The 26,460-nt window shown below is 40.7% G+C and overlaps 1 protein-coding gene across 20 annotated transcripts in view; it reads right to left on the bottom strand.

The window, feature by feature from the left end:
• PDE4D (phosphodiesterase 4D) overlaps positions 1–26,460 on the bottom strand; it is a 1,438,885-nt gene that overhangs the window by 1,228,008 nt on the left and 184,417 nt on the right. Inside the window, exons 3-5 of one of the 20 annotated variants that reach the window (XM_049097719.1) lie at positions 20,178–20,238; positions 19,865–19,956; positions 15,942–15,986 (exon numbers count right to left, since the gene is read on the bottom strand). The exons of 17 other annotated variants lie outside the window; for them this stretch is intronic. The gene's annotated coding sequence lies outside the window, so the exon portion shown is untranslated. Of the gene's footprint in view, positions 1–15,941; positions 15,987–19,864; positions 20,028–20,177; positions 20,239–26,460 lie in introns of all 20 variants that reach the window. 2 more of the 20 variants (XM_049097721.1, XM_035713043.2) reach the window with 2 other exon arrangements.

Below are 26,460 nucleotides of genomic sequence, written 5' to 3' on the forward strand. Positions count from 1 at the left end.
TCTAAGATTGAGCTTGTCTGATATTTCTAACCTTAATTCCTCCAGCTGAGAAGAAAACCTCTTCTTCTCCAATTCTGCAGGTCTTGTACCATCTCACTCATAGGACAGCACATTGAGACTAATGATACTGCCTGTGTGTCTTTGGCTTGTTTCTACGTCAGTATGGACCTTCTGAAAGTAGGTATTTCACGGTTAGTCCTCTTTCAATTCCTCCTTGTGCTCAGCATAAGCCCTCCACAAACGAGCTGCCTAAAGCGCGTCTGTGTTCTGCATGGATGTGTTCTGAAGCAACTCAGCATGTGCCGTTGGAAATGTGCCACTTTCATTTGGCAGGATCAAATCTCTTCTAAATCAGACTTTTCATTTCAGTTCACAGGAGATCTTTGCTCTAAAGGCCTTGGACTGAACCTCAGTAGGAGAGATTATAAACCAGTCCAAACCACCAATGATTTTATCGATGTGCATGTGGCTTTGGAGCTGCCAAAGAGTTGGCACAAAGCATCATGAAGGCTGCCAGTGAGCTCTCTGAAGAAAGCCAAACAGGGATTCGGGCTCTTAATGCTATGCTCAGGGAATCCCTGCTTACAGTGCCTTTTCTGACACTGAGTAAATTAAACAAATGAAAGGGTCTGGATTATCAGTTGTTTGACAAACTAGATAAAAGAACACGTAAGAGCATCCTATTTGTTTTTTCTATCTAGGGGAAAGAAACAATGTGTTTTACTTGGCTCAGGAAGAAAAAGCATTACATTTGTAAAGAGGATAGTCTCACTACCCCATTTGAACACAGAAATATTTAAAGAGGTTATAATGAGAATTTTATCTCCAGCCTCAAATGTTTTCTTCACACAAAAGTTTCTCCTTTCAGCCATGACTACCACTTGGGGAGGTTTCCATCTTCCCCTTTCTCCAGGAAATCATAAGAGCCTGCTCTCCTGAGTTATTAAAGTGGAAGCGAACAGAACACACAGCTCCGTTAGACCCCTTCACAAAACAGTGACATCATTTGTCTTTAAAAAAAAGAAAAGAAAAAGAAAAGAAAAGAAAGAAAAGAAAAGAGAAAAGAAAAGAAAAGAAAAGAAAAGAAAAGAAAAGAAAAGAAAAGAAAAGAAAAGAAAAGAAAAGAAGTAACTCAAAGATACCCTCATCTACAGCACAGGATAGGCTTTGACCAAATAATGCTTGCAAATGAAGCTCACTATTTAAGGTCAGGTTTATAAAATTCCAGATAAGAAATATAATGAGAAGTTACCAAGTTCAGAGAAGACTTGGAAACACCCAATCATGTACAAAAACAAACGATAATAATATGGACAAAGACAATGTCCTCAGAAAGGAGATCAACACACAAATATCAGCCTTTATGCTCCTATGTGTAATAAAGGAAAAGTATCTTTCTGGTCTTATACACTTCTTGGAGTTTTTTTTTTTTCCCTCTGAGTTTTTATTCAGTACTTCTCCTATCACTCAGTAGATAAATGTGAAAGAACTCTCTAAAAAAATGTTTTATTTTCGGGATCTCTGGGTGGTGCAGCAGTTTGGCGCCTGCCTTTGGCCCAGGGCACGATCCTGGAGACCTGGGATCGAATCCCATGTTGGGCTTCCGGTGCATGGAGCCTGCTTCTCCATCTGCCTGTGTCTCTGCCTCTCTCACTCTCTCTGTATCATAAATAAATAAAAAATTTTTTAAAAATGTTTTATTTTCACAAGTACACTGTAAAGGACTATGCTGGCCAAAAGAAATGCAAAACCGAAGGGTAGTCAGGCTCCCTTCTTACTTTGATTGACCATCTCATGAGTCAGAGCAACATCCTGAAATTGTTCCAAAAGAATTCTAGCACCAGAAAGATCACTGAACTTCCATCATAGTAAACTGGGCTTAGAGTAGTCAAGTGATCTACACCAGGGCATATCCCAGGGCCAGGTAAGCCCCCAGCCCCCATCTCTATCCCAGTATCCCTCTGACTGCCCTTCTGTTTTCCACACACCACAGTGGCCACACCCTATCCCAGAAGTGACTGCAGCTGGATTGTGAAAGACTCTACGTTCCTGAGAGCAGCATCACCAGTGGTCAGTCCATGCTAACTCCAAGGAGGAGCTAGAAGGCTTAGAAAGAGCTCTCATCCTATGATTCTCTCCAGGTTCTCATCACACACTTTTCCTTCTACCCTCTGCCTCACTTCCATAAATAACCCCTTGCTGTTGTGATTCAAATACAGAATCATGAGGTTAAAATTCCTGAAAGGCCTTAAAAGAACCAAAAACCAAATCAACACCTTCCATCCTTGCCACCCTGTTAAGACTTAAAACTGAGAAGACTCCCATACACAGAGGATTTACCAAAGCAAAAGCAATGTACTGTGATTACCTTGCCTTTAAAAGACCATCATCCCTTTAAAAAGAAAAAAGAAAAAAAAGAAAAAAGAAAAAGAAAAAGCCAAGAGAGCCAAGGTCAAAGCTAACCTGAAAGAGGGTATAATCAGACAAAGATATGCAAAAATAGAACTAGGTCTCAGCTTTAAAAAAAAAAAAAATGCAAGGAATATGCTCTGCTGTAGTAAAGTGGCCAACAGACCTTGGTGCTTGGCCTTTTACATCACAACAGTGTTTGAACAACATGAACTTCAAGGCAGAGAAGAGCAACATGCAGCCACTCATGGATCCCGTAGGTCTTAACTTCTTTTCTTAGTTACCTGTTTTCCAGATTCTAGCATGAGAAGCAGATGTATGCAATATATTTTCAACCCTTGAGAAGATGTTTGGAATAAAGTAAAAGACCAATGTCATTTGTAATGTCTGCTTGTGAATGGCATGGGATACGGTCATAACTCTGTGTTCCTGAAGGCAGAGAAGCAGTGAGACTTAGTATTTGGGGGTTTTTCTCTCTCATTATCAAAAGGTTCATTTCCCTTCTGGAAAAATCTGTCTTCTTAGTGGCAAAGAGGGGAAGCTGAACTAGATGTACTTTAGGATCATTCCTGCTCTGGTACTTTAGGAATCTAGAATTCTGAGGTACTCATGTAGTTTGTCTTGCATTTACTTCTTTTTCTGTTCATTTCTGCTTCACCGTTTAACATTCACATAATAACATTGCCACGTACCAAGGAAGAGCATGAATCTGGCAGCACAGCAATGTGAATTTTAGATTTTTATCTTCTAAACCTCAGGATCCTAATCCCTGCAAATGGGCACCTGTCTCGTGAGGTCCCTGTAAGCCCTGACATCATGTTAAAATGAGAGAATGAGTCTAAAGTTCAGGGAGCAGTTAAGTGACATGGAGAAGATGCTCAAAACCATTTAGGTATTATTATCTCTTATTATAACCACTTATCTCAAACCTTAAAGACTTATCTTAAAGTCTTAAACATGGCTACCGCTTTGGAGACAACTAGACAATCCCTTAACTCCTTGAGATCAATAACCGTTCTTTTGGTGAATGGGTGTAATTGGAAAGCCGATATGAAAAAGATTAACAATATCTTAAAACCTAGAAAAGCTGCTATTTTTCATACTGATAAAAATCTCTCAAGAGAGAAATTCCCAGGATTTAGCAAAATTCTGTAATAGATAGTATGGTTTTAAAAGGTGAACAACTCAAGAGAGCACTTGGGCAAAGCCTCGTGATTTATCTGGATGGAATTTGTTTTTTTATGTCAATGCTTCAAAGAAGAAACTATATGTTTCTTCCTGGTTGGCCTGTTAAGTCATCTTGTCAAACTTCTGATTCCCTTAAACTGATTAATTTTAATGTAAGCTACAGAGAAAACCGAAAAAAACAAAGAACATACATATTATTTCAGTTTTGTAGGATATAGCTGAACTCAAGTCCAAAGGGATTAGAATATAGGAGAAAATCATTAATTTTAAAGTCAATTTACCAGGGCCTTTCCACAGGTTTATAAATACTGATCACACTCTCCAAACTGCCTGGATTCTTTGGAACTGGCCATGGCTTCATTCTGTCATCAGTGAGCTAGGTTTGGTCAGTCTACTTAAACTCAACACCCAGGGACACTTGGGTGGCTCAGTGGTTGAGTGTCTGCCTTCAGCTCAGGTCATGATCCCAGGACTGTGATCGAGTCCCATATCAGGCTCCCTGCAGGGAGCCTGCTTCTCCCTCTGCCTGTGCCTCTGCCTCTCTGTGTGTCTCTCATGAATAAATAAAACCTTCAAAGAAAAAAAAAAAAAAAAACCTCAGCACAGTACAGATTAGAACAGGACACTGAAGGAGGCATGTGGAACACCTCTGCCTGACCAGACACTGAAATGCAGAAATGACTAGCAACTTGTCTATGGAAGAGCCCAGAAAAGAGGAAGCCATGCCAGCAACAACCTCCTGGCACCCAATATATACAAGCTATATTCACAAGGAGATGGTACTCTGCAAATGGTGCCAACGATGATGATGGTGATGACAGTCATGTTTACCGGGCACATGTATGTCACACACAGTTCTAAATATCATGTGGACAATAGCCAAGTAACCCTCACAACAGCTCTCTGAGATGGGAATTTCTGCCCATCTTAGAGCCATCCCTCCCCCTTCCCTGATTCTGCTCCCCAGCACTTAATGGTTGATGCAGGTTCCCTCGTCAGCTGGCTGCAAGAGCAGAGTATGGGGAAGCCACAGTATTTCTCCCCTTTCTCTGTGCACAGGGGGAGTCTCCAGGAGCAAAGGGGTCTTCTCCATGCCTCCGGCCACACCATAACTGCTGCTTCCTCCAGATGACCTCATCCCTTGGACTTCAATCCCTTTATCTTTTAAATAATTTTAAACATTTAAATTTCTTAAATAGTTGCAGAAAATTACATAAAATGGGCCCACCAACATTTATCTTATATGGAGGATGCTTGGGTGGCTCAGTCGGTTAAGAGGCCAACCCTTGATCTCAGCTTGAGTCTTTTTTTTTTTTTTTTAAGATTTTATTTATCTATTCATGAGAGTGGTAGAGACGTAGGCAGAGGGAGAAGCAGGCTCCCTGGGACTGGGACTCGATCCCAGGATCACAACTTGAGCCAAAGGCAGATGCTCACCCACTGAGCCACCCAGGTGCCCCTCAGCTTGGGTCTTGATCTCATGGTCCTGAGTTCAAGCCTCAGACTGGGCTCCACACTGGGTATAAAGCCTACTTAAAAAAAAAAGAAAAGAAAAATTACCTTATATGTATATTTGAATACTAGAAGCAGTCCCACATTTTTCTATCATAAGTAGTACTGTTGCAAACATTTTTTTGCAAAAATGACTGAATGTCAGATTCTTACCCTAAGCTAGATTACTAAAACAGGATAAATTTCTAAAAGTGCAATTACTGGGCCAAGGGAATAAATACGTTCAAATGACTGAAACATATTACTAAGCTGTCTTCCAGAGTAATCCAAAATTCTACTTAAATGAAAGAAAAAAAAAATCACTGAAGAATTTTTGAAGCACATTCATAGTCTCCTAACCTGCTTAAAAAAAAAAAAAAGTCAAGCTTACATTCAATGAGTAAAATACAAAGCTATTAGTTCAGTGAAAAACTTAAAACTTAAGATTTCTGTCTTCTCCCTTCTCATTTTCTTGTAGGTTGTAAAATGTTATAAGGACAAAGAAATCAGGAAAACACATGCAACATGTATGAGTTTGTAATAGATTTTGAATTTGCCAGGATGAATGTTCCCATTTTCCCCAAGATCATGGTAATGATGAATCATCTTTTTCATTATCTTATTCCTCCTGCCCTTGTAAGGGAAATTCAGCCAGTGTGTCCTCCTTGGTGCAAACCCAATGAGAAAGCACCAGAGTGACTCTGACAGAAGAGAGTTTATGGGACAATGTTGCTTTTACTGGTGACATTCTAATGCAAGCTGAAGAAAGTTACCTGTTGACATTTGGAAAGCAATCGGCAGAAAGGAAAGCTACAATTTTCTCTCTATTCACCCTGCAGATTTTTAGGGGAAAAAAAAAAAAAAAGTATTCAGATGCTTCTTTCTACTATCTTCAAGTGTCATTATGCACTGCCTCTTTAAAAAATGACCAGAAAAATATGTTCAATCTGTTTCTGATGGTTTTGCAAAATCTAGAGCGAACTGCCACCCTCATACTCATTACTGAGTCTGATCCACTATGATGTAGCCATGACTCATGACTCATGCTCAGTGAGATATAAGCAAAAGTCACTGGGTAGGAATCAGGAGATACATGACCTGGCCTGAGATCTACCACAACATGGGAGATCTGAACCACACCCAAAAACGGAGTCTCAGTTTTCACTTCTGTAAAAATAGAGTCTGAGCTGATAGAAACACACACTGTTTTGTGTTGTGACATCCCTTGATTTGAATGAGTCCAAATAAAGCATTGCTTTTTTAATGCTAATTAGGTGTCCCTCCCATCGTTCTACATCCCAGTTTCCCTTATCAATAAAATTCTGATAATGGTATTTTGCCAACTTTGGAAATAATTTACACTATTTAATTCATTAATTCGTCCCCCAACAAGTCTTTCTTGGTACTGCTCTAATCCTGAGTTTGAAGCAATGAATGATGGAAAAGACACACCTGCTCCCACAGAGTTTACATTCTAAATTGTAAACAAGCGAACGAACAGCCAAAATTATTTCAGAAAGACAAACAGGGTGATGAGATAAGGATGGGGTGAGGGCAAAGCGTGCTACTTTCAGTAGGGTGGTCAGCAAAGGTATTTGTGAGGAAGACATTTGAGCAGTGACCAGAATGATGCCAAGAGCCGGCTTTTCCAAGGCAGCCAGGGAGAGGTTAACAGGCAGGTTCAAAGGCCCCCAGAAGGAATGAGTTTGTCTAGTTCAAGAAGCAAGAGAGCCAGATCATACAGACATTTGTAGGAAATGATAGGGACTTTTGCTTTTCATCTAAGAGCAATGAAAAGTCAAGAATGTTTTTTTATAGTAATTTTTTAAATAATAAATTTATTTTTATTGGTGTTCAATATACCAACATACAGAATAACACCCAGTGCTCATCCCATCAAGTGCCCCCCTCAGTGCCCGTCACCCATTCACCCATTCACCTCCACCCCCGCCCTCTTCCCCTTCCACCACCCCTAGTTCGTTTCCCAGAGTTAGGAGTCTTTATGTTCTGTCTCCCTTTCTGATATTTCCCACACATTTCTTCTCCTTTCCCTTATATTCCCTTTCACTATTATTTATATTCCCCAAATGAATGAGAACATACAATGTTTGTCCTTCTCCGATTGACTTACTTCACTCAGCAGAGGACCAATGTGATCCGATATATCTTAAATGATCACTCTGGCTGCTGCAGAGAGAATGGATTGTGTGGTTCATTTCCAGCAATTGTGGAAAGAAGGACTTCTGTTCTCTCACAGAGATACTGATAATACGTGTTGTGGTGAAAAGCAACCAAAAAAATGCTAGGTAAATTTTAAATACTTAAGTATGGGCATGATTTAGAAAGAAAGAAAGGAAATACTCAAACAGCAAAGCCAATGAGAAAGCACCAATCTAGAAAACTAATGTACTACTGAAGCCAGCTGCTACCTGGTAGCATGGCCCCACCTTGATGACCCAGGATGAAAACCTGCTGTAGAAGAGCCAACTGTTTAAGAGTTTGGAGCAAAATTAACACATCTTGGTGGTCCCACAATCCCAAGAGATGCGAGATACACAAAGCAACATCTTTTGCCCCTCCTTCTTCTCATTTGCCCATAGTATAGACAGACAGTTCTCAATCTTCACAGGTCTGAAAGCTGCCTTTAACATCCAAAATCTTCAATTTCCCTTCTCTCTCTCTCTCTCTCTCTCTCTCTCTCTCTCTCTCTCTCTCTCACACACACGCATGCACGCACACCATCAATTGTATTTTCACTTATTTAATTCACTATAATTGCCTAAGGAACTCAAGAATTGAAGACCCTGGGGAAGAAGTCCGTGCACATGGAGTAGTTCAGCTGCTATAGTGGGGAAAATGCGCAACAGAGGAAGGAAGTACAAAATCCATCAAGGTGCCAGATTGCAGAGCTAAAATTCAGCATGACTCAAGACTTCCAAAGAACTGTAATCCAGACCCAGTTGTTCTCCATTTATTTTGGAGTCATCACAATCAGAGCCCAAGACACAAGTGACTGCCTTTCCAATTAAGTGGGCAAGCCTTTGCCTGCTGCCCACAACTTTGCTGAAGGAGTAAGCTGATTCGCCCTGTAAAGCACACAGCAAACCTCCAGTGTTTGTTAGTTTGACTTGTCTCAAAAAAAAAAAAACCCTCAGAAGCCCCTCAGAAGATGGTACCATCTCTTGGGCATCAGGACCAAGAGGGAAAACACGGATGTGGGACGAGTTAGTTTGTGCTATTTCCTCCTCCAGCAAACCCTTTTCGGTTTGCAAACAAGGCTTACAACAATTCTGTAGCAAAATTACAACAATTTTTATCATTCCTTTCTCCTTTGCAAGGTTTCTCCTTCCAATTTCTCAAAGATGCCCTGAACAAGAAAGCAAAGCCAGGTAGAGTATTAGGAAATGTCTATTTTGCTTCCTGCAAAGTAACACTAAATTAAAATATATCCTTTGAGCCAGCAAATCTGCTTTTGGAATTCCAATTTTTAAAAATCTGAAACATGGAAATGGTTTGTACACAAAGGTATTTCCACATAGCATTAGTCTTAGTAGAAAAGAAAATTAGAAACTGCCTTGGTGACCTATAACACATTACTTGATGGAATAGTTACATATACATTAGAAATGAAAATTCTCATGAAATGATGTTAAGTCCAATTGCTCAAAATTCAATTTCCAATACAATGACCTTCTTAGACCTCAATGGTATTTGTTCTTTTCTTTCTCCAGCTTGTCTCTATTTTACAAGAAGAAGAAGAAGAAGAAGAAGAAGAAGAAGAAGAAGAAGAAGAAGAAGAAGAAGAAGAAGAAGAAGAGGAGGAGGAGGAGGAGGAGGAGGAAAAAAGGGAAGGGGAAGGGGAAGGGGAAGGGGAAGGGGAAGAAGAAGAAGAAGAAGAAGAAGAAGAAGAAGAAGAAGAAGAAGAAGAAGAAGAAGAAGAAGAAGAAGAAGAAGAAGAAGAAGAAGAAGAAGAAGAAGAAGAAGAAGAAGAAGAAGAAGAAGAGAGGAGGAGGAGGAGGAGGAGGAGGAGGAGGAGGAGGAGGAGGAAGATGGAGAAGAAGAAGACGGAGAAGAAGAAGACAGGAGAAGAAATAAAGCTTTGAAGAACTTGTATTACTTCTCTAACTGAATGTACATTTTAAAGAAAAAAATACAGAATCAAAAAAGCAGACCTTAGCCTGTGCCCTAACATTAGATACAGAATGAAATTTCATACATGAATATTCTCTGAAAACAGAATTTGCAATTCCATTTTACTAAGATTCACATTTAGACCATTAGAAGAAATACTCCAAGTACTATTAACTACAATGTAGATATAAAAATATATCTTTGAGCAAACAGTTTCCCCAACTATATGGAAATTCATAAACTAAAACCTAATACTACAAAGTAAATTTAGAATCAAATAGGTAAGCTAAGGAACCAAATGGAATATGACAGGGGAAAGCTGAATTCATTAGGTTACAGCCATGATAGATACTAGTGGAAACACCAGGGAGAAAGCAAACCACCATTTTTCTTATATGCAGGTTGTAGCCTAATATACTGATATTTTCAGCCACTGAAAGCACCTTATTTCAAGTTCTAGCAAAATTATCCTTAAGCTGACCGAATCCCTGTGTAGATGTTTTTCTATAAATTAAATACACCTAAGAAAAATTAAAAATCAAGGAAGTGAAATACAATTGATGTCATTTAGGTCACTATCGCTAATTATAATGTCGAGGCTTTACCCAGTCATAATTAATAAATTCAGGCCTTACCATTAGAGACCTCACATCTGAAGAAAATCAAATAGAGATCACAATGTTTCTCAAGGTAGCAAATAGGTTCTATTTTCCTTTTTTCCCTATTGGTAGCAGTCAGCAGTAGGGCACATTTAGAGATCAGAATCGTGCCATTTTACACTGTTGACATTTACCAAGGTAGAGAGAAAAGATTTCATTTCAAGCCAAGTCCAAGGAAGCAAATACCAATCGAGTGACTTCTGGGCTGGAAGAAGGGAAAAGAACTTCTGAAATGTATACATGTGGTCCCTAAATAAAAGCTTCAAATGAGGAAAATGTTGCCTTAAATCATTCAGTCCTATGTAGTTTGAAGGACTATGGTGTCTCTTTTTTGCACGTATCTGAATCCTGCAGCTTTTTAAAAGGGATGAAGCTTTTCTTTCTTCATCTTTTGCACATTAAAGCGGTTTTCAAGTAAATTTTTAACATTGCCAAAAAAAATTTTTAAGGTTTTAACTCAGTATTCCTTTGGTTCAAGGGTAGCTTGGGAAGTAGTTGGGTATCTCTCTTTTTTAAATATAATGCCCACTACAAACATTCGGGTAACAATGTCAGTGAACATACTGCCAATAGTTGGAATACAAGCTTAGCCTGTGAGCCACTAGAACAAACCTCCTAAATAGGTTACAGAGTAATTCCTGGAGATTGTAGGGAAATTTTCCAAACAGCACAATCTGTTAGAACCACTACCCTAAAAATATTGGCCTGGCCAATCATCGAATTTCAAAACACCATAGGAATCTAGTCTACCTATATGGGAACAACTTGGCTATAAAACACAGTCACATCCTGATTCTAGCTTTGTAAACCATGGAAAAATCTGAGCCTATTCAGATCTTGAGATACCTTGAGTATCTCAAGATACCTGGGGTATCTTGAGATATCTGGGATGCAATGTATGTCTTCCCACAGATGGACCCAGGAATCGTTGTACAGGACAAGCCACAGGCCTTGTCAGGTGTCTTCCTTATAGGCCCCAGTTTCAATGGCACCCTTTCTTTCCTCTCCAGGCCAGGAGTCCTCTACTCATGCCTCCTACTCAGCAACTGAGGCAGGCCAGTAGCCACCCCCTTCCCTGGTCCTGGCTACCTCCTGGTCATCCTGACAGCGGGTACAAACATAGATGCTTACAGATGCCCAGCAGGATACATAAATAAGTGAAAAGTAGGCCAAACATAAGGTATCAGAAATGTGTGGATGGCTGGGAGCCAGTAAACGCAAGCACTGTCTAAAGACGACAATCACTGCTGAGCCCCAGGAAGTTGTTGAGAGGCAGGAATGCAGGATGGTTATTGTGGGATGATCTAATTTCTCAAACATATATCAATTAAACTCATTCTCAAATGTTGGCTTATTTTTTTCTTCAACTCTTTGAGATAAACCACCAGCATGTTTTAGGGTCTCTGTAGTAGTCAAAGGGTCTTTATTCAGATTTGGGATTTGATGGCTCTAAAAATACCTTAATACACTTCCCCATGACTATAAGCCCAAAAAGATTCCTACACTGTGCCCTCTTCCCAGAACCTTTCTAGAGCTTCAGCTGTTGCAGGCATTTGTATAAGGGTAGTAATCAGACAAGGGTCACAGGCTATGTGCCAAAGAATTCCCACTTACACCTGCTATGGTTTCAATCGATTAAACTCTACATGAGTCAGGTAAAAGGGTCTCAGGCACCGTTTCTGATTTCACACAGACATGTATATGCTCAGCAGTATTCTCTGGAAACCACCCCAGCTTCCTGGATAACCCAGATGTAAAAGTAAGAAATTCCATCTCTGGTGTAGAGGAAAGGGCCTCTGCAAAAAGCCAGAATGCCACAGTCAACAACAGCACAGTCCCCAAGCCCTGTCTGGCTCAGCCTCTGTAGCAGAGATCACTAGACGCCCGTCAAGTACTCACCTTCTCCTTCCTCCTTCCTAGCAAAAACCCAATCGTAACTAGACCCATTGCTACTTGACAAAACAGGCTAAATTTTCTAGTCTCTCTCTCTTAGCTAAGTAAAGGTCATGTGACTAAATTCTGGCCAATAAGATGTAAGAGGAAGGACTGTGTGGGTCTCCAGGAAGGCCTGGCCTTCTGTGTTCCTACTGTCTGGGATGTGGAAATTATATCCAGAACTCCAGCAGCTACCTTGGTTTGTGACTTGACTTTGACAACCGAAGTCATGTGTTTAGAAAATGGATAACAGAAATACAAGGAAATTGGGTCCATAATCATCTTCTAGAACCGATATGCTAGCTTCATACTACCTACTTCCAGACTTTTGACATGAGACATCAAATGTTTGTGTATTTAAACTACTATGTGCAAAGGAGTCTGTATTCCTCATATCTGAGTATAATTATTAAGCAATTTAATCTACCAAATATTTTTATCCTTTCTAAACTCCTATTCTGGGGATGCCTGGGTGGCTCAGTAGGTGAGGCATCCAACTCCTGGTTTCAACTTAGGTCATGATCCCAGGCTCATGAAATTGAGCTCTGAGTCAGGCCCCACGTTCAGTGTAGAGTCTGCTTAGGACTCCCTCCCCTCTCCTTCTCTCTCTTCCCCACAGGTGCACGCATTTTCTTTCTCTCTCTTTCTCTCTCTCTCTCTCTCATAAATGATTAAATTTTTTGAATAAATAAATAAATAAAAATAAACTCCTATTTGGTGGTTCCTGGGTGGCTCATCTGCTTGAGTATCTGCCCTCAGTTCAATTCATGATCCCAGGGTCCTGGGATGGAGTCCCGCATCAGGCTTCCTGCTCAGCGAGCAGCCAACCTCTCCTTCTCCATATGCCCCTCCTCTCCTGCTTGGGGTAGTTTTCTCTCTCAAAAATAAATAAAATCTTTTAAAAATATAAATAAATCCCTATTCTGTTGCTAATGAAACACTCCTATATGCTCAATATTTTTCCATCCCTCTCCTACACATCATTTCTCCTGATGCTAAAATTTCTCACCGAGGGCAAGCTAATGAGCTCCCCCTCCTGCCTGTGTATAAAGCTTCTTTCTCACAGTTACTTAACAGAATAGATTTCTGTCCCTTCTCTGGAAACTACAGGAAGATACATACCATCCCTAGGGTATGAAAGTGATGCTGCTGACCCATTATCTCTAGAGAAAGTTTTTTTTTTTAATTTTATTTATTTATTTATGATAGTCACAGAGAGAGAGAGAGAGAGAGAGAGGCAGAGACACAGGCAGAGGGAGAAGCAGGCTCCATGCACCGGGAGCCTGATGTGGGACTCGATCCCAGGTCTCCAGGATCGCGCCCAGGGCCAAAGGCAGGCGCCAAACCGCTGCACCACCCAGGGATCCCTAGAGAAAGTATTTTTTGCCACCTTTTGACTTCTCTCTCTCTCTCTCTTCTTAAAGACAGGCAGTAGGAGCAGTCTGGACAAAAAAGTCCAGGCTGAGGCCCTGGAAGAGAATAAAGCCAAATGGCCACCTGGCAACAGGACTCACCACCCTGGCCTCAAATTATCCCTGTGCCTTGACACACAGAAATGAGCAGCCAGAGATATCGGCTGTAATGCTGGCATTTTCAATCTCTAGTTTCAACCATGGGACCCTGGAGGCAAAACATTTCCTGTGGAGATTCTGTACTTTTCTTGCTCCTGCTTTTCTAGCTCAAACAACTCAATTTTGTTGGGCTTCAAAGTATAGTTCAAGAGACATTTTATAAGTCATGTTAATGGGCCTGGGGAAAACACCAACTGTAACTCATCGATTAGAGGGAAAATATAGAGGTATGTGTAAACATTTGGCAGTGGCTTGAAAAAAGTCCCAATCGTATCTATGATTACTTCTATTGGTACTTCCACAATTTTCCATGAAATAATATAATGGCCATTGAGTTGACCTTGGAAAATTCTGGAGGAAGTACGTGGCTCAATTGGATTTACGCCATTGTAAAGTTAGAACAGAATCTACCCTTTAAGACTTTAAGAAGAAAACTACTTTAAGAAGAAAAACAATTTGTGTGCAGAAAATTAAATGACGTATAGAATCACTGGAAATGGCTGAAGAAAAACATCGAGGCCAAGCCAAGCCTTCAGAACTAATTATCAAAGCACACCACAGAACTGGGCCACCATAAGAACCACTGCTTCCTCTGTGATCAGCTGCCCACCATCTTGGGCCACGGCCAGTTCCATAAAGACAGTGCCTTACCACAAGTAGGATGCACACACTAACAGGAAGGCAGATGGATCATGAAGTCACTATGATCAGGAGCCAATCAGGAAGCTGCCCACCCAGCTGCTAATGCTGTCTACCTCTAAATTGTACAATACCTGCCATGTTCTTCACCAGCACAACTGACACGCTACACTCTTCCTCGCAATACCCATGCAGCCACTGACTAGGCCCTGGTATTTGTTCTGAAGGTGAGGGCCAATCACCAAAAGCCCTAGGGCCATTCACTTCACCTGGGTGGCTCAGTCAGTTGAGTGCCTTCAGCTCAGGTCATGATCCCAGGGTCCTGGGATCAAGCCCTGCATTTGGCTCTCTGCCAGCAGGCACCCTGTTTATCCCGCTCCCTCTGTTGCTTCCACTGCTTGTGCTCTCTTGCTGTCAAATAAATAGATAAACCTTAAAAAAAAATGTCATATCACTAACTATAATATTAAATACCTTGTATGTATACAATACTACACATAGCCTAAGAAGTCAATAGCATTTGCCGAGAAAGTCGTGAGGTCAGAGTCTTCAATTTTCATTGACTAGAGGACAAAGTATCCACATTATTCCAATTTTTTAAGTTTTTATTTATTTATGATAGTCACAGAGAGAGAGAGAGAGAGGCAGAGACACAGGCAGAGGGAGAAGCAGGCTCCATGCATTGGGAGCCCAATGTGGGACTCAGTCCCGGGTCTCCAGGATCGCGCCCTGGCCCAAAGGCAGGCGCTAAACCGCTGCGCCACCCAGGGATCCCTATTCCAATTTTTATACCACTGTTTATTAGACCACAGGTAAGTAGCCACTGCATGAATGCTTATGAATAAGAATGAAGATCATGGTATGGTTAAGTGTTCTGGAAAACTCTATAAAAAGATATATACTTTCCCAAGAAGCTTAATATATAATAAGAGAATGCAGCAGAAATATTAGTATCTATGCATGAAGTGACAGAAATGTAAAAAATATTCCAAAAGAAATCCTGAAATTTAGTTACAATTACTTCAGAGTTAAAGAGTCCAGGAAGAAAATGGGTCAAACCAGGTCTATGTGAATCACCACTCACATTTGACTCCTTAAGGGATGCTATTTTAGTAGCATTGACCAATTCTTTCCCAGAGTAGCAGGCACAGAAGTAGTGTTAAGTGAAAAGAAGCCCATACTGTTATCAAAGTGTATTACAGAAAACACGAAGGCATGCTATTAAATATTGTGAATTGGTTTTCAGACCAATGCTGAGAGGTCTCTGAGAATAATGGTCCAGGATACTCATTTCATTCTGTTGGAAATGAATATGACTGGTGCCAAATCTGTTCTTTTACAATCACTGGAGCAAACATCAGTTTGACCATGGATTAGGCTGTCCAATGGACAGAATCCACCCTCTTATGTAACCACTTTTGCAATAAATCCTGCAGAGAAGGCAGTACTGGTGGTAAGAGCTAGACACTGTGATTACTATTCCCACAGCCAACCCTTATTAATACAGATGAGTTATGAATTATGGAAATGCCATGAGACCTAGCGGGCATAATTGAGAACCTTCCCCAGAAGCCATTTGTAATTATTATTATTGTTTTTTATTTTTACCACGACTGAAAAACACTAGAATAAGCAATGACAATGCCACAAGTGTACTGTGAAAATATCCTAAGAAATTAAAAATAGGCTCAAGAGACCAGTCAGGAGACCCAACCCAAGGAAGGCCACTATGGGCTCCCTGTACCTTTCAAGTATAGCTCACTGTGCATCAGACTAGTACCAAAGCATTCAAGAGCAGGTCTTCACGTTTCCAGCAAGGATATGGGGCTGCACAACCAGACTAGCTGGATCAAAATCCATTTCCCCCAGAGCCTCCGGGGAGAGGGCCGGATGCCTTTAGAAGCCCGAGCACTCGTACCTTGACTCCTAGGAATTCATACTGGCTCCTTAAATGCCTGCGTCACTGCAAGGGGAGAGAGGTGTCCCAGATCAGAAAACACCTTTTAATCAACTTCTACCCTTTGCGTTTATCCCTACCCTTAGCCCGGTTGTCACTTCAGACAAATTAAAAAATAACGTCTGTCTTCCCATCCCCACCAACTCCAACTCACATATACTAAGAGAGGCCTCAGGAGGAGTCTGAGACTGCCCCCAAGAGAGTGGAGAAACCACAGGGGGCCCATCATTAACTTAGCAGGAGACCCAGAGCCACACATCAGTCTCACAGATCCAGAGCTGCTCAGTTAAAGACCCCCAGGATCTTTAGCGTTAACATTTCCTTTATTATTAATAGTGCTTCCCACCAACAAGGCTCACTACTTATTATGTTCTCTCTGGCTGCACTTACTGAGCAGACCAAGTAAGTGCCCCGAACATTCCATTATCAAGATGAACATTTAGCACTGTACCTGACCAAGACTGCCCGCGCTCTTCTTCAAATGCTATTTCTTTACTCCTTCCCTGTGGGTACAGGCTGTCTTCAGCTACAGTACTTATTTTTACATAACTTTTGAGAAACCCGAGTAGTGATATTACTATCTGCATATTCATGTTTGAACAATATGTCTCCTGAATATTTTATTTTCCTCTAGATATCCTAATACCGACCTATGATCGGAAAATGTCCCCTGGAAGTCACTTTCCCTGGCTTCTAACTTCTACCTTTCCTTTCAGAAATTTACTAGTTTTCCTTCTCTTTACCCCACTTGAATCTCTCATCACGTAACTATAGGAATATCACTGAGCAAATGAGTGAATAATTATGAGTGACTGAATACATGGCACTGATACTGTTGGTACATCACGCTAAATTTGTTTGTTTAACATCCACTAGACTGGTTTGAGTAATCCAAGTGTATGTGACCAGGGACTCCAGGGCTTAAAAAGACCAGAAATAAGGCAATTGGCATGTTGATGGGTCATGCCCAGCCATAGCAGCAGAGCCTCTGTAAGCTTTGTGAGTTACACTGCTATTCCTCTGGCACAAAGCTGTGGGACTGGACACTCAAGTCCATCAACAGAGCTACAAGCACCTATATCAGAAATTCACTGGTCATGTTGTCACAGGTCAGGGAAAAAAATGAGTTTGGTTAAAATAAAAAATATATCTACTAAGCGTAGAAATAGAGGGGAAAAAAAGAGTTTCAGTCCCAGGGGAAAGCAGGCAGGGAGAGTGAGCACAGGGAACCAGAGAAGATAGATGTGCCTCAGCAATACAAAAAGAGTGAAATAACTGAAATCCAAGGCAGGAGATCTGTGCCTTGGGTCAGACAGGATCCCAAGGATGTACCCTCCTCTTGCCCCTGCCCCAGAGAACCACTGATCATAGCTGCAGGCTTTTCCACTATGCTTCTGCTACTAAATAACATCTTTACCTTCATTATATTTACTAATGCAGAATCAAGTTGTACAGTGGATTCATTTTTAAACTGCCTGACTTATTTTCCTGAATTTCTGTTAAAAAAATTCACCATTTCTCTTTAAACACCTATAATGAATAATTCATGCTATGCCTTTTTTTTAAACCATATTCACTAATCTTTATTCAACTCTATTAGCTGCAATTTCAATTCATTAAAAAGTGATATCATCCTGGGACTAAAGCTTGATTCTTATTTTTTATGCCAAAGCAATTACATTTCAAAAAGTAAAATTTTATGTGCCTTTCCACTTGAAATTTTTACCAAAGTCCTATCTTTTGACTATTGTTACCTTTCAGGGGAGTTGAGAACAAAAACTTCTGAAAAAACTCAAACACCAAGAAGTGAGAGCTTCGTACAATATTATTCACCTCATATAGGAAGTAGGATAAATGGTATACAGGAATTTTTTTTCTACCTCCTTCGTAATATTATCGATGGATAATATTGATATTATCAATATCACTATAAATATCAGTGGAGCATCCAGATGGCTCATTCGATTAAGCATCTTCCTTTGGCTCAGGTCATAATCTCAGGGTCCTGGGACTGAGCCCCGCAGCAGGCTCCCTGCTCAGTGGGGAGCCTGCTTCTCTCTCTCCCTCTGCTTCCCCCCCCCCCCCCGTTTGTACATGCTCACTCTCTTTCTCTCCTTTTCAAATAAATAAATAAAATCCTTTTTAAAAACATCAATAGAGATTGTGATAATAAGAACAACTGTACATTTTCCTTCAACTTCTGTTCCTGAGACATCTTTATGACCAAGCCTAAGTAGCCGATCATACACATTTCCCATCTCCATTTACCACATATATGCAGTCCTCCTGACTCTGCCATTATTAACAGGAGTATGCTAAGCAATAAATATGTATTCCTTCTTTTAATTTCCACAGTAACCCTATGAAATCATATTTTTATTACTCTTCCATTTTACAGATCAAAAAACTGGGGCACTGAGGGTTGAGTAATTTCCTGGCTGGCAAACAGAGCCGAGATCTGAACCCAGGCAGTCTGCCAAGAGAGACTGCACATTTCACCACTCCACTTGTTTGTGGCTGTCCCTTGTCTGCTGCCCAGTGACTGATATGGTCAGAAGTGGGAGGATTCGGGAATGAGAGGCCCTACACCCACAGGGAAGATGGATTACCCCCAAAGGTAGAAGAGGCTCCCACACTGCTGTGAATACAGGGAATAAGACAATTAAGCAAAACATGGATTCCTGGCCAGTTTTTTTCTCTTGTCCTGTTGCTTTTCTAGCTGTCTTTTTGATCACTGCATTTGGCCTTTGGTCCCCTTAGCTAGCCTCGGTAGCTGGCAGAAGCATTGATAGATGATCATGTTTTGGCTGACTATATCAGACACATTATGGTATATTATGATGAGCCAAGAAAATATCTTTCTCTGATAGTAGTGCTTGGTACCACCCAGAGAACACTGCTGGCATGGTGCATTCAGCAGACACTTTATATGATAGCCATCCATCTCCTCCAGCCCACATCACTATGGTAGCAAAGACCTGCCATTCTGCAGCCTGAGCCTTCCAGACCAGCCTCCTAATTTACTCATGAAAAATGCCAAAACCCTTTGGCAACCAAACATGCAGCTGATTTTGCACATTATTTAATATACGGTATCATTCAAGTTTAGTCTGGGGATATTACAAGAACGAGCTATCTAAATTGTTATCCTGCCTTTATTTTTTTTTAAGATTTTATTTATTTATTCATGAGAGAGAAAGAGAGAGAGAGGCAGAGACACAGGCAGAGAGAGAGAAGCAGGCTCCATGTAGGGAGCCCTAAGTGGGACTCGATCCCAGGACTCTAGGATCATACCCTGGGCTGAAGGCAGATGCTCAGCCGCTGAGCCACCTAGGTGTCCCTTATCCTGCCTTTATTAAGCAGGAAATAAAGTCATATTTTTGCCAAACAAAATATGCATGATGAAATCATATGTGATATTTAGGTCATCTCCCTAGTGTAGAAAAGCACAAAAATACAGGCTTTTATTCTCTTCCTTTGGGAGTAATGGGTCTGCCTTAAGTCATTCAATCAAACAAAAGACATCAACTGAGCACATACTATGTGAAGATTACACAAGTGAAGGTATAACCTGTCTTCAGGTAGCTTCCATTCTAAGTGTTAAAATAAAGACATCTGTAGTCTTCCATTAGGGAAGTCTGAGTTACAAAACGTACGTAAGAAAAAAAGGCCATTCCATACTAAGATTTAAGAGAACATAGCCTAAACAAAATATTGTTATAAATGTAAGATTTTTAAAACCCAAAGCTGTACTCATTATCTACTATAGAATCATTTGGTAAACACTCACCCTTATCTTACCCATCCATTGACACACACACACACACACACACACACACACACACACCCCTCCCCTCATGTTTCCAGTTACATCGTTTTCTTACCTAACAAGACATGCTCCTTCCTCATATTCACCCTCTCCATATTTGTAAGTACCTTTTGTTAATTTGAGGCCAGGCACGTGAATGGAATGTTCCTGTAGGGGCAAAAGAGGATGTGGTTTGTTGCTAGGGGACAAGGTCTCCTGTATCAGTTTCCATCTGTGACCTGGGAGCAGGGGGGTGAGAACAGAATCAAAGAAGCAGGTGTGACTGTTTGCATAAAAATCAGGCAAAGCCGACTTGGCTTTTTGAAGCCAGATACCAAAAACACACTCATTTTCTTTTCTTCCTCAGACAAACCAGTACAAACACTCACCAAAAGTTTGATCTGTGCAGAAGGAAACCTCACCCAGTCAGGCTTATTTGACAGCGTTACTCTGAGGAAAACACAAAAGAGAATTTTTTTACACTCAACTGAATCGCAGATGTTTTTAGAGCGCGCACAACCTTGCAAGAAGTAACCCACGATCCTCAGGCAGGAGATCTGTCTTTTAATATATAATGTTACAAAACAAACTTGTCACTGGGTAAACAGGTTGCTCTTTACGGAGAGAAAACCATATGGGGAATTGTGGTCAGCAGAAGGGAATCTGTGAGATTGAGGGGTAGTTAACACTAAGAGATCAACCTCAATTGCCAAGGGACCAGAGAGCAGAAGATAGGATTTCGGGGTTTATGTTCATTTAGCTCCAACTTAAGTACTTTTGTCCATACATCCTAACACTGTACCTGGCTCTACAAAAGATAATGCTGAGTCAAGTCTTCTCCCAGAAGCTACTGCGCGTGTGGTTTGCATCTGTGCTTTTGTTGTCCTCGGGACTGAACTCTTAAGTGTTCCCAGTCAGTGGGCCACAATTGGAGAACGAATAGAGAGATTCTAGTGTCAGTCTTAGTTGAATTTCCAGGTGAATAAGAATTATGTTGGGAAGTGAACTGTAAAATCCAGGTCAACTTGCTATATCATTATCAACATCACTAGTGCCAGTACTAAATACCTTGAAAACATGACCTCGAAGCCTCACCAATACTCTATAAAGTGGGTAAGCCTCACGAGAATCACCTTGGCCTACACTGAAATGTGTCCATTTCTGGGGTTAGCTAAGTGAGCGATGACTGAGTGATAACTCAGCAATCCATCCAATGCAGTATTCAACACAGTGACTGAGCACATACGACGTGCTCCATAAATGTTGGCAGAATTTAAGAATCAGCGCACTGGTCAGTAAATCAAAAATAGGTAGTTTTTGTGAAAAATAGGCAGTCAATGATATAAAATATATTAAGGAATAAACCATGATTTAAAAAGTCAATGATAATTCTGAATAAAGAAAATAAGACATTCTCTGATAACCAGCCTACCCTAGTAAAGCAATCTGTGCCAAAACCAAGCACAAAGATACTAAGGGAATGTCCTTAGTTATATTAAGGATTATACTTCCTGTCCCACTGTGGCTGGGTGGAGCCAGGCACAATGAGTTGTATTTAATGAGGTTTTGAGTTGAAGTGCTTATGCCATTTCTGTACAAGAACATTTAGGGTGAGACCCTGATGTTCGAGATGCTGGCTGTTCCATCAGCCACTGAGTGACAGTGGTGACCAGAGCACCCAGCTGGACCACAATGGACATACAGCATGAACGAGAAATAAATCTTTGTTGCTTGATCCACTGACACCATTACCACAGCACATCTCAGCCCATCCCAAGACCCTGAAGCTTCTACAAATAACAGCGAGCTACGTCGCAGCCCAAATCCTGGTTTCTTATTTAGCTCACCTCTATCCCAGACTGTCTCCTAGTCTCCCCCATGATACCCCTACTCTGATCTGCTTTATTAATCCCACAAAAATTTAAAATTCGGCTCTCTGTACAAGACTGTCATTGGTGCTGCAAATAGAGGAAAGGAAGGCAATTTATGTCCAGCAGAAATGCAATACATGTTCCACAGAAGATTCCAATCAGCACTGTTCAAGAGGTGAGATGTGAAATAGACCAAAAAATCCTCATGAGCCCTCCCCTTCACCATATTTGGTCTGTCTGCTCCTACGGACTGGTGTTGATAAAAATCTCTCAAGCACAGAAACTCATTTTGCTTTCTTTGGATTCGGGTCTTGAAGAGATGCCTAGAGGATCAGATGAGTCACTGTTTGAGAACATGAACATTTCCAGTTGTACTTTCATATGTCATATTTTTCTGTCAAGAGGTACCTTTCAGCCACATGGTAACAGTGAGAATGGTGATTGATGAGGGTCAAATCTCAATGGATTATTTACCACATTAGTTAAAATTTCATCAGCTTCATGGAACATCTCCTGTCCAATATATCTTAGGGTACAGATAAGAAATGTCATTTCACTTATGTTTGATGTCCAAAAGATTAATTCTATTGCCCTTGGTTCCTTACGAGCCATTCATAAACAAACACATAGATCATCAAGGATTTTCAGGGTGGTAGAGGAAGATCCCTTTAAAAAAACTGATACTAGCTAAGGGTTCTATCACTCATTGCTCACCTTCCTGAACACACGTTTTCCCCCTCGTGTATCGGAAAAGCACTCACCAGCCTTGCAAATTGGCTCAAACCAAACTTGAAGCCCATTTTGTTTATTTAATGTTCTGTAGAAATGTCACAAGCCTTTCCATTCTTGTCAGAATTATAACAATAAGGCTCTGGGTGTGCATGATTTGCACAACTACACCCAACCCACTGTAGGGTTATAGTAGAGTCTGACTTTCAAGTATTACACATTTGTTTTTTGTTTTGTTTTGTTTTGGTTTGGTTTAAGGCAATGCTGTGATTCATTGCTCAGATCATGTAGCTAATTACACCATTCCAATATTTTCCCATTTCCTCACCATCTTCTAACCCTGTTCTCCCCCATCCCTGCCAAATGATAAAATTATATCCCCATCAAAAGTAAAACAGGGGACACCTGAGTGGCTCTGTCAGATAAGTGCCCAACTTGTGATTTCAGCTCAGGTCATGATCTCAGAGCTGTGAGATCAAGTTCCAGGTGGGACTCTGCTTGCAGCTAGGAATCGGCTTGAAAATCTCTCCTTCTGACCCTCCCCTGGCATGCTCGCTCTCTTGCTCAATCTCTCTCAAATAAATAAATTAAAAATAAACAAAACAGATTACAGGTAAAGCCATCAACTGGGGGCAAATTATAATTCACCTAATGAGTACTTCTGAGCATTGATTTCATGCCAGGAGCTGTCTTAGATTCTGAAAATAAAACAATTAAGTACAATAAAGGAAGTCCCACTCTCACAGGCTTACATTTTATTGGAAAAGCAAATAATAATTAAATTAGTTAAATTAAGGGCTACAAGGAAAATGAGACACTGGCAATATAGTGGGACGGTAGAAGTGGAGTCACCAAAGGAAACATCTTCCTTTTTAAGGAAGACAAATAAGATCTGAGTAGTGGTAGATGGGAGACAAGAATGAGGCAAAGGCTAGCTCAAGATGAGGTGTGCAATTCAAGGAAGAGACAGTGGATTTTATTTCAAATCTAAGTGGCAGGGCTCCTTCCTGAAGGATGTCATATAAAACGTGATGCTAAGTTACAGATACGCAAATATCTGCCCAAGTCTTTGGCCAAACCTTTCAACTTTCATAATAGAAATCTAGTTTTACTTAGTTCTTGAGGGAACGCATAGAGATCTCTGCCAAGGCTGGAGCAGAGAATTCTTGACTTCCCATTTCTCGTTAGGGCTCTAAGGCTGATGCATGCCAACACCCAAAGACCAAGTAAAATATGAAACTGCCTTTTCAGAAAGGACACCCAAACTGGGGTGTCCCATTGAGCTACTTCCAGAATTCTTACCCTGCCAGCACCATGTGTTACCCAAACCAGAATCTATCAGAAGACACTTGTCAGCTGCTGTGTGGAGGATGGGCAGGAGGGGAAAAAGTGAAACTGAGAACACTCTGTGCTTTCTCATCACTGGCCTAGCATTACACAGGCCAGTAAAAAAATTTCCATAGGAAAGCAATGGAAAATTAATCAAATGTACTATAATATTAAATTATTTGTATTAAAATATGTTCAAAATATAAAACATTAAGTAATATAAACTATTGAATTTTTTAACGTTTCATTCTGATTTTAATAGTTCTTTCATAAAGCCTTAAAACGTTTTCTGCCATGGTATCAGTGAAATATCTTTTTTATCCTCAAGCAAAAAGATAAAATTCATGAACTCTCTATGTGCCAGTTCTCTGAGATGCCAGCTTAAAATCTGCCTAAATCTGCTTTCGTCTTGGCAGAGTGCCATTGGTGCTCAGACATCAAAACAGGTGGCATTTCTGTCAACAAGGCTCCTATTTCATATTAGAAATGTACATTAAAGTGGCTTGTTTTATAAAATCCCCACTCCTGCAGCCAATACACATAGAATGGCCCTATTCCCAAGAAGTAGAAATATTTCCTTCCCGTCCCTCTTAGTGCAAAACCTAAATTCCTTTACAAATTGGTGGATGACCCCACTGAAAAGTCTTGAGAGATTTGTTCAGGTAATTAGGAAGCAGTTGAGCTAAGAGTAATTTCTTTAAATGACCAACAACAAACTTTATTCTGTACAGTCCAATACAACCAGCCTAAGGTAGAGGGATGAATGGATGATACCATTATTTTAAAACTCAGCACAAGCAGAGAGAAGCTTGCCATTCAACTATAAAATAATACAGAACAACTCTTCTAAGGGCATACATATATCCCTTAGTGGCAGAGGTGGCAAACTGACACCCAACACCTGATGTGACCAACATATTTTTCCAACTTTGGCAAGTAGCGACATGGGGACGAGTCTCACACTGTTAGCATAGCATTTTTTAAACATTTGAATGAGCTATCAATATTTAAAGATCATGTATTTCATATTTTAATTTCCAGTTCCTCTTGCAAAAGTCAAAAGATCCAAAGGCCCTCAAGCTCCACGTTTGCTTTGCTGCACAACAACAATCCCCCGAGGATAAGTAATAGCTACTCCCCACATATAGATGGAGAAATGCTGGATTTGCCAAGTCGTTATCACGCACCAGTATTTTGTAATTCCCTCCATGTATCATTCATTTATACAGCTGCCTGAGCAATGCGAGCCCTCCTTGATAATGAGGAGATCAGATAGATATATGGATCAACAGCTGGGTGGTTTTCAAGGACCCCCAAATTTCTGATCTTCCCTCAACAGTGAAGTTTTATAGCAAGCACTCTTTTGTAAGAAGAGAAAAAAGTGGTCCTTCCCGTGGGTTGCCACAGACCCACATCACAGGACACAGTTTGAAGAGCAGGGGATGGATGTCTTCCCACTCTCACTCACCCCCACAGCCCAGCCCAAGTGTACAGTGAATAATTTGCACAAAGAGCTAGAGCCCCGGATGTAGACTTTAAACAAAACACAGAGGAAATCAACAGGCACATGAAATTCCAGCAAGGAAGGATGCCTGGGTGGCTCAGCGGTTGAGTGTCTGCCTTCAGGTCAGGGTGTGATCCTGGCGTCTGGGGGCAAATCCCGCATCAGGCTCCCTATGCCTGCTTCTCCCTCTGCCTGTCTCTCTACCTCTCTCTGTGTGTCTCTCATGAAAAAATAAATCTTAGAAAAAAAATTCCAACAGGGAGATGCACCTGACAAGTCAAGATGTTAAAGGGTCATGAAGACTTGGGCATTTTGTATTGGTGCACGGGGTTTTTACCCTCTCAGATAAAACAGACCCTAGAACCTCTGAGGAAGGGAAATCAGTGAGTGCCACACCAGACCAAGAGAGGTGAAAATTGAGTCCAAGCCCAGGCGAATCTACCTAACCTCAAAGATCATTCTGGCCTAATCAACAGTTCTGGCACATGGGCAGATATACAGGCTTTTGGAAAACAAAAACAAAAACAAAAACAAATTTCTTACTTGTTGGGGATAAAAGTAATTTACGAGAAGAAATTTTATGTCAATAAGAATTCTATACCAAATGGAAACTTTGAAAATACATTTTCGTGTTTTGTTCTTTTTTTTTTTTTTTTTTTTTTTTTCATCCTGAAAAGCCCAGTCCAGGTCATTTTTCTTACTTGTTAATGGAATGTGAGTTTCAGCAAGTTGTTTCAGACTCGAAATTTCTCCTGTCCTATCTCACTATTCCTGTCAGTGTGTCTCCTCCCTGCTGGGACCTGGTTACTCTGGGCTTCTAGTGGGAGTCCTGGTGCCCTGCTTCAGGATGTATGTCATTATAATTTGAATCTGAAGTATAAGCACCTAATGAAATTGGTTTTTCCCTAATCCACTCAAAAAACACATGTCAAGAGTCCCTTTGACTCTTCTGGAGGAATCACCAGGGCTAAGTCTCCAGCCCTAAGATGACCTGTGCTTCCTCTTGGATTGAAATAGTTGCCCTGCTCTGCCCTAGGAGGGGGGTGGGAGATATAGTACTGCCTTCTCCAGAGAACGCACTTCTGAATTTCGTATATCATCCAGAGTTCTTTCTCAAAACCCATGGATGGTAGGACTAAAAGAAGCATTTTAGAGAAAGAAATTCATTTTGCTTCTTTGAAATATTTTCAATCCTCCACATTCTCTGGTTTTATCCAACAATAAAATGCTGTATTTGCA

Source organism: Canis lupus, chromosome 2, assembly GCF_003254725.2.
Source record: "Canis lupus dingo isolate Sandy chromosome 2, ASM325472v2, whole genome shotgun sequence".
Classification (NCBI taxonomy): Eukaryota; Metazoa; Chordata; class Mammalia; order Carnivora; family Canidae; genus Canis; species Canis lupus.